The sequence below is a fragment of the Girardinichthys multiradiatus genome, chromosome 14 (assembly GCF_021462225.1).
Source record: "Girardinichthys multiradiatus isolate DD_20200921_A chromosome 14, DD_fGirMul_XY1, whole genome shotgun sequence".
Classification (NCBI taxonomy): Eukaryota; Metazoa; Chordata; class Actinopteri; order Cyprinodontiformes; family Goodeidae; genus Girardinichthys; species Girardinichthys multiradiatus.
The window spans coordinates 17,984,274-17,999,076 of NC_061807.1; the positions used below are offsets into that span (position 1 = coordinate 17,984,274).

A 14,803-nucleotide genomic window follows, 5' to 3' on the forward strand; every position below is an offset into this window, starting at 1 on the left:
AGCTTTGGTAGAAAACTCGAGGTTTATTTGCACTTTTTTTAAAGCAATAGAAATGCAGATCCCGTGACTTTAAAGAGAAAAACATTGCAACAAAAATGCCATGAATATGATGATGCATTATTTTTAGAGATGCACCATTCATAATTTTGTGGCCGATTTCTGGTCTTTCGTTTTGGTTAAGCATTGACTTAATACCGATTTTAGCTCATTCTGATTCGTCTCAAAATCCAAATATGTTTTTCTAGCTTGCCTGATGTAAAACAGGGCAGTATTAATATTTTATAAGTAGCACCGTCTGTTAGACCTGCCATTTTAAATTGTCCAAAATTCCATTAAAACAGTGTCCAAATTCAGGCGCTACATCCTTCAAAGGCTGCATTTGTAGGCCTACTGCGTCATAGCGATGCGACAAAAGCTGTCCAAACGTGAAGGCTCTTCCTATTCCATATCAATCGTGGCCCACCCCATCCCATGATTCATTGTGGGTTGAAGCGGCTTGTTCAAACGGAAGTAGCAATGGTGAAGGAGAGAGAAAAACTGTGAATAAAGTTTGATATATTACACTTTCTGTAACATAATTAACTTTTACAATGTTTTTAGGTGAGAATGTAGCTGTGTAAACCTGAAACATCTGCTCTGTTTATCAAGATATCGCTTAATTGCAAAAGTAATCTGATGTGTTTGGAGATGTCACCTCCCACTGCGCTAACAGCTGGTTCATTAATGAATGAGAATAAAATGAAAAGACAATAAAACAAGAACATTTTCAACCAGACAAGCTTATAAGCGATCAGGAATATGTAAAGGGTTAAATAAAAACCATGTGCAGTTATTTACAGTGCAGACAACGCGATTAACCTTCGGGCTCCATTTGCCTTCTCACAGCTCTGTGCTTCACACTGTTGCGCTTGCTAGGCGACAGAAGCTAACGCTGCAAGGGCGGGAACAGCTGGTCAAGGCTAGACTGTCCAATTACACAGTTGATCACTTTCGGCCTTTGTGGTTTTTGTTGCCATCGAAAGACCCGGCCCGCGTTGACCAGGACCTTTTGAAGGACACAGTCCCTGAATTTGGACACAGCCTAAGTTTAAGGGGCAGCACACATCAACCCTATAATTTTCTGTTGAATCCACATTGGTGGGATTTGCTCAGCGGCTAACAGAAACGTTGACACTTCTATTAAAACTATCTATAGCGGAAGTCCAGTTGTCGGTTCTGTTTCTATGCACTTCAGCATGACGAGTCCAATGTTTTTAAAAGGTCACTCCCCAAAATCGGAAACTGTTCTAAGAAGCCAATATTTGTTTATTCTTATTAGAATGAAGGCATCATGTTTTTATGGAATTTAAATATGTTTGCGAACATAATTATTTGGTTCAGACTAAAAGAAATAATGTTTTCTGTACCTTCATGCAAAATTGGTATGGAAATATTATTAGTAAGAGCCAGGTCACCCTTACTATACATGCTTATTTGTGTGAAATATGTGTGTGTGTTTAGTCGTGTTTGCTTTAATGTTCACGCACAATGCAGGTGCTGTGAGTGATCTCAGGGTGTGTGTCGGGGGCGGGGTGTTACGCCAGTATGCCACCTGTTCTTGGGCCCGTAGCCCAGCACTGACACGGTGACTCACATCCAGATGGCCACAGCGCTGGTCCAGGGCCTGCTTTGCACTTCTTTGGCTGACACACCATCACACTCTGTGGTTTCACAAGCCACAGCCAATGACATACCAACAGCGCCATGACCACATCAAGTCACGCATGCATACAGATACAAACCATATGAGGACACAAAAACTTTTACGCAGAAGAACAACGGGATTTCTTCTTCATACTGCTGCTTGTTTTACCTCTGCAATCTGAATGTGCGTCAGCTTTCTGGATTTGAAATGGATATGAATCATTGCAAACGTAACCAACTGACCCGTGTTCTCTGTCTTGGTTTCAGGAGGTTGGAGTTGTCATGGTGGACCATAGGTCCTGAGAGTAAAAGGGCAAGGACTTCGTCTGCAGTCACTTGGTAAGGCTCCTTTATAGGGTGTTTACATTCTAAACTGTGTTAGTTGTTGTAAGTTGTGCACACATCCAATATTTGGTAGGTTAGCCATGTTTTTTTGGTGTATTCCACTTTGTACAGTCAGAGTAAACAGATAATACAACCTCTTTCACTGGTAGGCTTTAGTGTATCAAGGCATAATGAGGAGGATATTATCCTTTCCAGGTTTTAAAAAGATTTAAACCTTACCTCAATTGAACAAAAACACAACGACATAATCCTCGCTGTTGTTTTTTATTAAAGATAGATAAACATAAATCAGAGGTGTGAGGCCATAATGCATACTTCTGTTTTGGGGAGAAAACAACTGTATATCAGGAGAAACACTTTTGTATCAAGTGTCAAGTAAAGTTGTGGAGTTATGATGATACGGGCTCTAATTCTAGAGTCCAATCCAGCTTTATTTATAAAGGCCTTTTAATTATCACACAGGATTAGTCCTGCACAATTCAAATCACACCATCCAATGTGAGTACCTCAGTTTGACAGCTGATGCTAGGTCCAAAGTGGATCATCAACAGCACAATGATGTTAAACACAGGAGCAACATTTTAAACAGAATGACAATAAGAAAATAATCTACATTCTGCCAATCAAAGTCCAGACCCCAACATTACTAAAAATGTTATTTCAAATGTCTGCAAACCTCACTGAACTGAAGCAATGCCGTAATGGCCAGTGGTTATGATTATTTGTTGCATGTTTATAAAGTGTGGTGAAAGTCAAGTAGTGTTCAAAAGGCCGAAACAGCTAGCTAACCCTATCTGCTTTTCATCCTCTTTAAACATTTCAAACACAGTACCGCTCTCTTGTCCTTCTTACTGATCACCTCTTCTTCTTCCACGTTGAGGCTGTATCTAAAACATTAAGTAGAAGTAACCTCTATATTTTTCTCCAGTTTAGATGTTAGTTAAACCCCGTTGTACCTGTTGCGTGCTGAAAGATCGCTGTGTGTAGGTAAGAGAGGTAAAACAGGGTGATGTGTGAAAATGTATGATTAAAGAATAGTAGGAGTAAAAACAGCATATTACTCACACACATTCATTAGCTGAGAGGGTGTTGGGCTGTCAAATCATAGGGTGCTAGCAGATCGCTATCTTACCAGTCTCTTTCATGCACAAAACAAACTCTGCTGGTTTGAACTGTCCTGGCAGAGAAATGTGCTTTAAAAGCATCTGAGTCAGAAATTAAACCTTCCAAGTCTTGGTACTTCAAAGCCTTGGCTGGGGGGGGAAGAAGGTGAATGATTTGCTTCTTCATTCTCAGGTTTGCAGCGTCCAAGATAAACACAGCTTTATGACTCTGAGTAAATAGTACAATTTCAATGTTTTTTTCATTATAATCACCTTAGTGTGTAGTGGCTTTATATTTATATTCTGACACTGGAAGAACGTTAATTTGGTTCACATTTAATGGCCCTTGGTGTTTAAACGGTTAGGGTAAACAACAATGAAAATACTGCAAACAAACATTGGTACGTGCCAAAACTGATGTAAAGACTTTAGTACATTTGCCATTTTTTTTCGCCCCATGTGTTTTCAGGTATAAAATGACACCATACGTCCTTTCTTACACAGTTTGATTTTCTGACCTGTGTTGACAGCTGAGTTGAAGTAATCTTAACTTAACAACCATTATTATGATTATCTCCATGATTCATCCAATGCCACCAAGACAAATAAACGGAGGTTTACTTCTTCAAAAGCATAAAAAAATTCCAGATTAAATAAAAAAAGATCAAATTAAAATATATTTTTACCTTCGTTTTTCACCCATGCCATTGGAGTTGACAAAGCAGCTAAATGAACCAGAGTCTTTATCTAAGTCATTCTCCAGATCTTTGAAATATATATAAAAAAACTTTTAAAGTGTAAAGTTTGTTTACATGTAAGATTGCTGTTCTGCAAGAGATGAACCAAATTTACTCAAGGCATCATGATTTATAGGAATATGGTGGATTTCAGATGCTGTTCACACCATAAACGATGAGTAGGTACTTTATAGTGCTGAGTTTGTATCCTCAGAATTGTGGAAATATAAATCTTTTCCATGTTTATGCTAAAACAGTAACCTGGTGCACCAAATGTTTGTTTTTTTTTCAAATAGAAAATCAGAAATTAGGTGGCCAGCATAAGCAGTGAGGCATTCCTTTTAAGAGCTTTGCACACTTGTTTACTTTTCAGACTGTCTTGCATAACTTTGGGAAAGTGAGTGTGTTAAGCAGGACTGCAGTGCTGAGCTTATCGAAGAGCTGCAGTCGGGATTAGCTGCTCATTTGGAGAACCGACGGGCAGGCTGAGGCTCCCTGTTGGTGCCTCTTTCCCCGAACAAGGGCTTTAATTATCAGGGCCGCTGCGCTGCAGTCAGGCAGCTACATGTGGGTGTGCTGAAGCTCATCTGACTGTCTGAGCGCCTGTGCGGCTCTGTCTCCTCACGGTGGGAGTGTGGAGGTGATTATTATCGTGTCTGTCGGTCTCTCGGTGTACTCAGGATCTGACTTACGTTCTGACACATGCACACACAAACATGATCCTACATATCGGAGGCTGAGGAGTACCATCTGTATCAGAAAGGTCTCCTACGTCTCCAAACACACACATGCGTACATAGAAATCCTCCCAGCCTTGTGAAGCTCCAACATTCTTTCTTGTGCTGCTGTCTGGACCTCATCAGTGTTTCGTTTATTTTTTAAACATGTGTGGATGGTATGAAGGGAATTTTTTAGGGCTTGCACCCATGACAGAGCTTCTCTGTATTATATCTAGAGTGTGAGAACTGGGTTGTCCTGGTCTCTGTAATTACAGTCCTTCCCTCCACATACACACAAACATCTGCATGGTCTCTTTACACATGAATACGGAGGTGTTAGCCACCCACCAGAGCTCTAAGGGCTTAAACACTTCACTTTTCGTCCTTATTGTTTCTTCCTGTCACATACAGATATATATTTAGGAACCCAGGACAGACTGCAATGCCTCGTTTTCCCTTGTTGTGGGACAGGAAGGATGGGAATTTAATTTCCCAAGACTGTTATTATATACAAATATGGTACATTAAATGAAGGAAACAGCTGGAGGAAGCTGTGAGTGTATGCGTGTGGCATGCGAGGGTCCCACCCAATCCCACATCAATGAGCGGTTCCCTTCCTGTTCATATCAGAGAGATAATGGTCTCTCCAGCGTTCCAATGCAGGCTGGAAAAGTCTGGAGAAGTGTGGAATTTAAATTATGGTATTTTCTAGGTCTGCATAAGTATAATGGCAAAAAGATTTATAGTGTTGCAAAGGTTTTTATGGTTTTATTCACTGTACAAATGTCTAAAAGAACCGCTCGTCCACCAATCTGCCCTTAAACCATTAATCTATCCTTTTTACTGTCCTTCCATCTTTCATCCATCCATCAATCCATCCATCCATCTGATAAACCACTTGTTCTCCTTCCATCCATCCATCCTAAGTATCTATCTTCCAGTTCCTGGTTTTTGTAGGTCCCATGTTTAAATCCTGACCACTGGGGAACAGTCGGTCATAAATTCATTGTGAGCTTTTGAACTCATACTTGGCCAAAACGGGACTGAGTGTAGTATCCCTATCTCTAATTACACTCTTTAAACTGCAATCACACTGAGCAAAGTCAATGGAAGATATAGAGCAATAACGTCATGACCTGGATAACCCTAAAGTAACTTCCTGCATACAACCAACTGCATGACTTGTTGGACACAGCGGTTTGAGACCAGTGGGTGAAAAGAACGGACTGTGGGATACATTTATAACACAGGAGGCTTCAGATATCGCCTAGAAACAAAATTAACTCGTTTACAGCTGTATGGTGGATAATTACGGCAGGGAACAATTCATGCCATAATTGCTTCCAGATGAAGCGATAAAATATCCTCACAGCTGACTTACAATATACATACCAATCATTATAACATTATGGTTGCAGCTGGATGCATTTATTATACATCTGGAACTTTATTACCCAGTCTTCATAAACCGCATATTGCCTTATAGCTCCAACATAGGCCCTTTTTCTTCTCTTTTAATTTTATACATATTTGCAGCTGCGATATATTTTTTTCAGCCAGACTCTAATCCTCCGTATTTAGAGTATGCAGATGACTATACTGAGAAGCTCACCAATAGATCCATCTTGGTAGAACATACAGTAGCTATTTTATCCGACACAGAAACAGGCTAAGTCATCTGAACATGAACTTTCATAGACTGTGGGGTCGATTGCATCACTGATTTGTGCTGAGGCAGAGGTTTCATAACATTCCTTATTTATTGTTTCTGATTGTTTTTTAGCCCTGTTCTGGTCATAAATAAACTGTGTGTGCATGTGTGTGTTTGTACTGTGCCCTGAAGTCATTGCCTCAGCATCATCCATGACACACTTCCACCGTTCTTGTTGAGACTAATTTTGCCTCCTGTTCTCCTGCTGAGGCAGTGCCTTGCTAAATATATCCACTCCAAGAGCGCGTGTTTGGGTGTGTGACATGTTCTGATGGTAAGACCACCGTGTTTCGTTGGCAGTATCACAGAGTACAGGATGGTTTCTGTTGGCGTAGAAAAGCTGGAGGAAATGTTTCCGGCCCCAGAGAGAGAGACCCTGTTTGTGGTGTTTCTTTTAAATGCTTTAAGCTGGATGATATATGGCAAAGAAGTTTCATACTTTCATACTGTCCATAGATCTGCATGAAAGCACCATACATTTCACTGTGAACTTCTTTTTTAATGACTTGATAGCCAATTCAGAAAGGGGGTTTTAATATTTTATTTTAATACTCACTAACTAATGTTTAGAAGCGATTATAACAATAGGTTTATAAAAGGTAATTATGCTTGGACATGTAAAGTAGGCAGTATGTAGTAAATATAATTTTAAACATTAATGTTTATAAACATCGGTACTTTATTAAGCATTAATAAAGTATGGGTAAGCAAAATTTGTATCAGGTAAATCAAATGTGAGCAGTTTTTAGATTTTATATGCCGTAAATGACACTTTATTATTATATATTGTTTATAGGCACTTAAAACAGTGTTAAATAAATATATTCTGAACACAGTTGTATGATATATGAAGGAAATAGCATTTTGTTAAGCATTAACTAATGTTTATAAACAATTACAAAGTGTAACTATTAAGAATTAAAGTATAATCTAAAAATATATGTTGATTTGTTTTTAGTAATAGACACATTAAGGTTTAATTAATGTTTATATGCAATTATAACAGTAGTCACTAAGTAAATATGATCTAAGCATGTTACAAGATATGTAGTAAATAGGTAGATCATTAATTAACATTACTAAGCAACTATAACAGTATGCATAAAGTAAATCTGAGTTCAGGTATTGTAGGATATATTTAACAAATAACATTGTATTAAATAGTCAATGATACTGAAAGCAATTATTAGAGATTTTAAGTAAATATACTTTTTAATAGTCATTAATTTTAGAATGAATCGAATGTATTGATGGCTTTCTGGTAAATTATTCAGTCTTCTTCTCAGTTTATAGTTTAATTTTTAAAGCTACAGCTTCTGCTAAAATATACAGAAGCTGCTGAACTGGATAGAATACATCATTATTAAACCAGATGGTCCAGGAGTAGCAACTAAACCGCAAACAACTGCCAAATGTAATTAAAAATATGGTTTAGTAATAAATGAGCCTCGAGGAATCAATAATAATAATAATAATAATGGTAATTTCTGCTGACTCATAGTCGTGGTGTCATTGCAGCATCCTGACTTGTCCTGACATGCAGTTTAGTAGCAGTTTTCTCATGTTAGCCGATATGTGTTGAGAGATCTGTGTTGGTCAACTCAGATTTATTTATTAGAGCTTTAAAAAAAACCTGGTAGGGTTGTTTGTAATGAACCAGAGAAGCAATGGCAGCGGTGTGATCGCTTTTTCACGATGTCAAAAGGGTAGGGAGATATATATATGTATGTGTGTATATATATATATACAGTACAGACCAAAAGTTTGGACACACCTTCTCATTCAAAGAGTTGTCTTTATTTTCATGACTATGAATATTGTAGCTTCACACTGAAGGCATCAAAACTACATGTGGAATTATATACTGAACAAAAAAGTGTGAAACAACTGAAAATATGTCTTATATTCTAGGTTCTTCAAAGAAGCCACCTTTGGCTTTGATTACTGCTCCGCACACTCTTGGCATTCTGTTGATGAGCTTCAAGAGGTAGTCACCTGAAATGGTTTTCACTTCACAGGTGTGCCCTGTCAGGTTTAATAAGTGGGATTTCAAGCCTTATAAATGGGGTTGGGGCCATCAGTTGTGTTGTGCAGCAGGTGGATACAGTACACAGCTGATAGTCCTTCTGAATAGACTGCTAGAATTTGTATTATGGCAAGAAAATAGCAGCTAAGTAAAGAAAAACGAGTGGCCATTATTACTTTAAGAAATGATGGTCAGTCAGTCCAAACAATTGGGAAAACTTTCAAAGTGTCTCCAAGTGCAGTCGCAAAAACCATTAAGCGCTACAAAGAAACTGGCTCACATGAGGACTGCCCCAGGAAAGGAAGACCAAGAGTCACCTCTGCTGCGGACGATAAGTTCATCCAAGTCACCAGCCTCAGAAATCGCAGGTTAACAGCCGCTCAGATTAGAGGACAAGTCAATACCACACAGAGTTCTAGCAGCAGACACATCTCTAGAACAACTGTTAAGAGGAGATTGTGTGAATCAGGCCTTTGTGGTAAAATAGCTGCTAGGAAACCACTGCTGAGAACAGGCAACAAGCAGAAGAGACTTGTTTGGGCTAAATAACACAAGGAATGGACATTAGACCAGTGGAAATCTGTGCTTTGGTCTGATGAGTCCAAGTTTGAGATCTTTGGTTCCAACCACCGTGTCTTTGTGTGGCGCAGAAGAGGTGAAGGGATGGACTCTACATGCCTGGTTCCCACCGTGAAGCATGGAGGAGGGGGTGTGATGGTGTGGGGGTGCTTTGCTGGTGACACTGTTGGGGATTTATTCAAAATTGAAGACATACTGAACCAGCATGGCTACCACAGCATCTTGCAGCGGCATGCTATTCCATCCGGTTTGCGTTTAGTTGGACCATCATTTATTTTTCAACAGGACAATGACCCCAAACACACCTCCAGGCTGTGTAAGGGCTATTTGACCAAGAAGGAGAGTGATGGGGTGCTGCACCAGATGACCCGACCTCTACAGTCACCGGACCTGAACCCAATCGAGATGGTTTGGGGTGAGCTGGACCGCAGAGTGAAGGCAAAAGGGCCAACAAGTGCTAAGCATCTCTGGGAACTCCTTCAAGACTGTTGGAAAACCATTTCAGGTGACTACCTCTTGAAGCTCATCAACAGAATGCCAAGAGTGTGCGGAGCAGTAATCAAAGCAAAAGGTGGCTACTTTGAAGAACCTAGAATATAAGACATATTTTCAGTTGTTTCACAATTTTTATTCAGTATATCATTCCACGTGTTAATTCATAGTTTTGATGCCTTCAGTGTGAAGCTACAATATTCATAGTCATGAAAATAAAGAAAACTCTTTGAATGAGAAGGTGTCCAAACTTTTGGTCTGTACTGTATATATACAGGGGTTGGACAATGAAACTGAAACACCTGTCATTTTAGTGTGGGAGGTTTCATGTCTAAATTGGACCAGCCTGGTAGCCAGTCTTCATTGATTGCACATTGCACCAGTAAGAGCAAAGTGTGAAGGTTCAATTAGCAGGGTAAGAGCACAGTTTTGCTCAAAATATTGAAATGCACACAACATTATGGGTGACATACCAGAGTTCAAAAGAGGACAAATTGTTGGTGCAAGTCTTGCTGGCGCATCTGTGACCAAGACACCAAGTCTTTGTGATGCATCAAGAGCCACGGTATCCAGGGTAATGTCAGCATACCACCAAGAAGGACGAACCACATCCAACAGGATTAACTGTGGACGCAAGAGGAAGCTGTCTGAAAGGGATGTTCGGGTGCTAACCCGGATTGTATCCAAAAAACATAAAACCACGGCTGCCCAAATCAAGGCAGAATTAAATGTGCACCTCAACTCTCCTGTTTCCACCAGAACTGTCCGTCGGGAGCTCCACAGGGTCAATATACACGGCCGGGCTGCTATAGCCAAACCTTTGGTCACTCATGCCAATGCCAAACGTCGGTTTCAATGGTGCAAGGAGCGCAAATCTTGGGCTGTGGACAATGTGAAACATGTATTGTTCTCTGATGAGTCCACCTTTACTGTTTTCCCCACATCCGGGAGAGTTACGGTGTGGAGAAGCCCCAAAGAAGCGTACCACCCAGACTGTTGCATGCCCAGAGTGAAGCATGGGGGTGGATCAGTGATGGTTTGGGCTGCCATATCATGGCATTCCCTTGGCCCAATACTTGTGCTAGATGGGCGCGTCACTGCCAAGGACTACTGAACCATTCTTGAGGACCATGTGCATCCAATGGTTCAAACATCGTATCCTGAAGGCGGTGCCGTGTATCAGGATGACAATGCACCAATACACACAGCAAGACTGGTGAAAGATTGGTTTGATGAACATGAAAGTGAAGTTGAACATCTTCCATGGCCTGCACAGTCACCAGATCTAAATATTATTGAGCCACTTTGGGGTGTTTTGGAGGAGCGAGTCAGGAAACGCAAAAGGATGTCCTACACCATACTAATAAATTATTGTGGTCTAAAACCAGGTGTTTCAGTTTCATTGTCCAACCCCTGTGTGTGTGTGTATATATATATATATATATATATATATATATATATATATATATATATATATATATGTGTTTGTGTGTGTGTGTGTGCGTGCATGCGTGTGATGTAAGACATTAAAGTAATTCTTTGTGTAACTTAAAACAACCTTATATTTTGTCCAATTCAAAACTGTCACTAGAAAAGTTATCAAATGGAATAATATTGTATACATCAAATGATAATTACCACCTTTTCATATTATTATAGCTTGCAAGCCAAAACATTCATAATTGGACTAAAACCCTCCAGTTCTGGAGATCAAAATACATTGACTCCTTAACAGTATTAAGTTATACTTTAAAGTCCAAAGCAAGTTTGATTGACTCCTAGAGGTCTAATCATATCTATAGATGCAACAAACTGGCATCAATAATCAATGGAATGGAAGTCCTTGTATGTCTTACAAAGCAGTTCTGGATAATTACACGCAGAAACTGAAAAAAAGTTATTTTGGAAATGTTCCCCTATTAACTTAAAATGCTCTACAAGTGAAATGGACAAAAATGGCAACTTTACAAAAACAGTAAATATTTTTCATAGCAAGAGATGCTCATAAAATTTTAACTCTAGTATTAAAGAACCACAGGACCTAAATGAAAAACAGCACATCTTAAAACTAGGTTAACAAATTTGGTTGATGACATCAAGGCAGCTGTTTGCAGGGATACTGGGATAATTCATATAATGTTATTAAACTGTTCCCGTGCCTTACAATGCTCCACAAAAACTCAGAATAAAATGTGGGAACCATCACAAATTTAACTGGATGAGACGTTTATAGTGATGCAATTCTGTGACTCAGAGTTTGCTGTTGATCTGTGGAAAATTAGCATGGTTCTTCTAAAGAACCTACTATAGCCGCAGCTATGGTTAATCTGCTGCTGTATGTTGGCGCCAAAGAGCACAACACACATCTAGAGACACATGCCTTGATAGGTCAGAGCTGCTAGAGGCAGGTGGTCATAATGTTATGCCTAATCTATCAACATCACCTCAGATAGGTTATTATAAGTGAACTATACAAAATAATAAAATGCTAATGATCCTAAAAGAAATCATTAGGTAATGTGGTAGTAATGGATAGTTTTTTCCAGTGAGTTTCTCGGCCAGGACCTATTTATAGTAAACTACATGGACACGTGCCGTCACGGTCTTCCTGGTCCAAAAATAGACCGAACCGAGGCACGGAAACGTAAACTCGGCTCTGGAGTCCAGCGCTCAGTCACGACTCTGATTTGGAAGCGTGGAGGTGATTAAAGCTTTGAGGAGGAGGAGGAGGAGGAAGAGTAGCTCCGGTACCGGCTGCGGGGCTCCGTGACAGCTCGCGCTCTCTGGGAATTCCGGTGGCCACGCGCTGACGTCACGTGCTAGCGTGTCTCTTTAAAGCAGCGCTGCGTTCGTGCGATAGGAGAACAGAGCAGGGCTGAAAAGGGACGAGAGGCTCGACGGCAACGGCTAAACAGAGGCAGAAAGGAGCCGAAAGTTAAAACACAAAGGAGAATAAACCGACAGGAGGCTTTCTGGAGCAGTTTAGCCGTCCAGGGGTTTCAGTTTCTGTGCTGTTTGGAGGAGGAAGCCGCTGTTAAAAAGGATTATAGCTCCGTGCTCTCTTCCAGCCGGCTGCTGACTCGAAGCTGCTCTATAACTTGGGATACCACACAGAGTACTGCGGATATTTAACTCTGTCAGTTTTACTCTCGCAGAGATTATTTTTAAACCCGGACAGGCACGGTGAGTACTTCAAAACACTGGACAATCAACGTTGTTTTAGTTGTAATAATTAAGTTAAAAAAAACATCTAGGTATTAATTGGTGATTATAACTTGTAGTTAATAAAACGGGGGGATCTGACTGTTTCTTAAATCGTCCTGAACCACAGGTTACCCACGCGTGTGTGCATGATTCATATCCACGATCAAATCACATTTACCGGACTTCTTTAGTCTCTGCAGTTGGATCTGAGTAATTTCTCCACCGCTATTTGCTTGGATGACAACGTCTTGGTGACTTTTGCAACAGCTGACGAGTTAACAGGAGTGTTTCTGCGCATGCCCCAGCATTAATCAGTTGTCATCTTTGTGAATGAAAATGGCTAAATTACCGTGTTGGTGTGGGACAAGCTGGCACTGTGTGTCACTAGAGGACATGAGGATAGCTGCATGTGTAAGGAGATCTCACCGCATTGTGTTTGTGAGCTGGAGTAGGGGGGTGGGCAGTATCATCGAGGTCGCCAGCCATATAAAGTGAATGGATTACTGCGACCCCCATCAACCCCCTCAGTCAATCCTTAGGCACACAAAGAGCCTGACTGAAAGGAAGTGATTTGCATCACCTTACTCTCTTTTTTTTTTTTAAAGAGGAGGGGTGATGTTTTGGTGCTGTCCATTAGGTTTCAGGGGGTAGTCTGACCACTTCTTATGTGTTGGTTAACGTGATCTGCTGCGTTATTATTGGGGTTCAGGCGTTCAAGGTGGATTTGAAACGCTTCTAATATTTTCTTTTTTATATATATATCTGATTAGGTAGCAGAGGTCATGCACCTCCCCTTAAAATAAATAAACACAACGTAAGCATTTTTCCTGTCTAGTTATGTTCTGTGATTATCACATTTTGCCTTTCATTGTAACTTTTCATTGTCCCATTGAGCTGTGTTTTAATCCATAAATGGTGAGCTTGCGGATCATTCTGGTATCTTGTGGTCCTGGATAGTTTATACTTTTTCGTCAATGTGCAATGAACCATCTACACGCTACTTAAACTAGCTTTCTGTCCAATTTGAGTAAAGTGAGTATTCAGAGGGGCTTGTAAGCCATTTTATTGCCTGTAATAAAAGACCAGAGGTCAGAAATCACCTAAGTGTGCCAGCATGGGGTCTTTGATGGCTCACTTCCTATCACTCGGATCGATTGGCATGGAAAACAGCATTTTCTCTTCCCTTTGATGTCTGAGGCTGTAAAAAGTCATGCACACACACACACTTGGTGCCTCAGCTCCACTCCGCCCCTGCTTGTCCCGTGATCTCAACAGGAGCATGTGTGTGAATCAACAATCGCCGCCCATTTTACTACAAGTGATGACGAGCATGGGGGAATATTAAAGTGACAGGACACCACAGAAGTGAGTCGGAAGTTGAGTAAGCAGAGGAGAGGTGTATAAAGACCATGCGTCATTGAATTTTTATTGATATGATTTTTTTTTCGGTCAACCTTACCATTCGGGCTTAATTCCAACCAGCTTCTGAGTAGTTTGAAAGGAGATTATTATGCTTTTTACATTTATTATCATTGAAGCATTCACAAAGAATATAATATGATTTTATGACTTAAAGGCATGCGTTGAATTTATTACATTTGGAATTATATCTGTCTCATGTAAACTGCTTTATTGTTAGTTTAGTTTTGTGTCTTACCCCGTACTTTGATACCGGGACTATTAGGGAACCGTATAGCATGTATAGTTTTTATATAATGCGAAACAGTAATGTAGTACCATCTGCAAATAAAGTAAATTTTAGGCTTTTGATGCACTGCATATATCATTTATGCATAATATAACATGTTTAGGACTGAGCACAGAACCTTGTGGTACACCACAAATAATCTTCAATAAATAAGTCATTTATGTACATACATTGGCTTAGAGCTTTGATCAAAAGGAATTTTTCAAAAATCTGATTCTGTATTAAAGCTACTAGCCAAACGTTCTATAAAACTAGTCAAAATCAATTTATTGTCTCTTTCCTATAGAATGTGATGTGACGATCTGGTTTTTTTATTTTTATTTAGTTTGCTATTTAGATGAACATAAAATGAATCTTCAGAAACCAAACTTTTTCATAACATAAAACTTAACGTGTCAAAAGCCACTCGTCTGCCAGAGTGTTTACTAGTTGATGCCAGTGGATCAGACCGACGTTGTGACTTTTGAGATGCCAAACAGCGAGCCAACAAAGCAGA

General features: G+C 39.9%; 1 protein-coding gene across 1 annotated transcript in view; it reads left to right on the forward strand.

Annotated features, from left to right (window-relative positions):
• The window catches only part of kdm6ba (lysine (K)-specific demethylase 6B, a), a 131,853-nt gene that overhangs the window by 95,470 nt on the left and 21,580 nt on the right, over nt 1–14,803 (forward strand). The window contains exon 5 of the mRNA XM_047385348.1: nt 1,951–2,022. The gene's annotated coding sequence lies outside the window, so the exon portion shown is untranslated. The remainder of the gene's footprint in view (nt 1–1,950; nt 2,023–14,803) is intronic.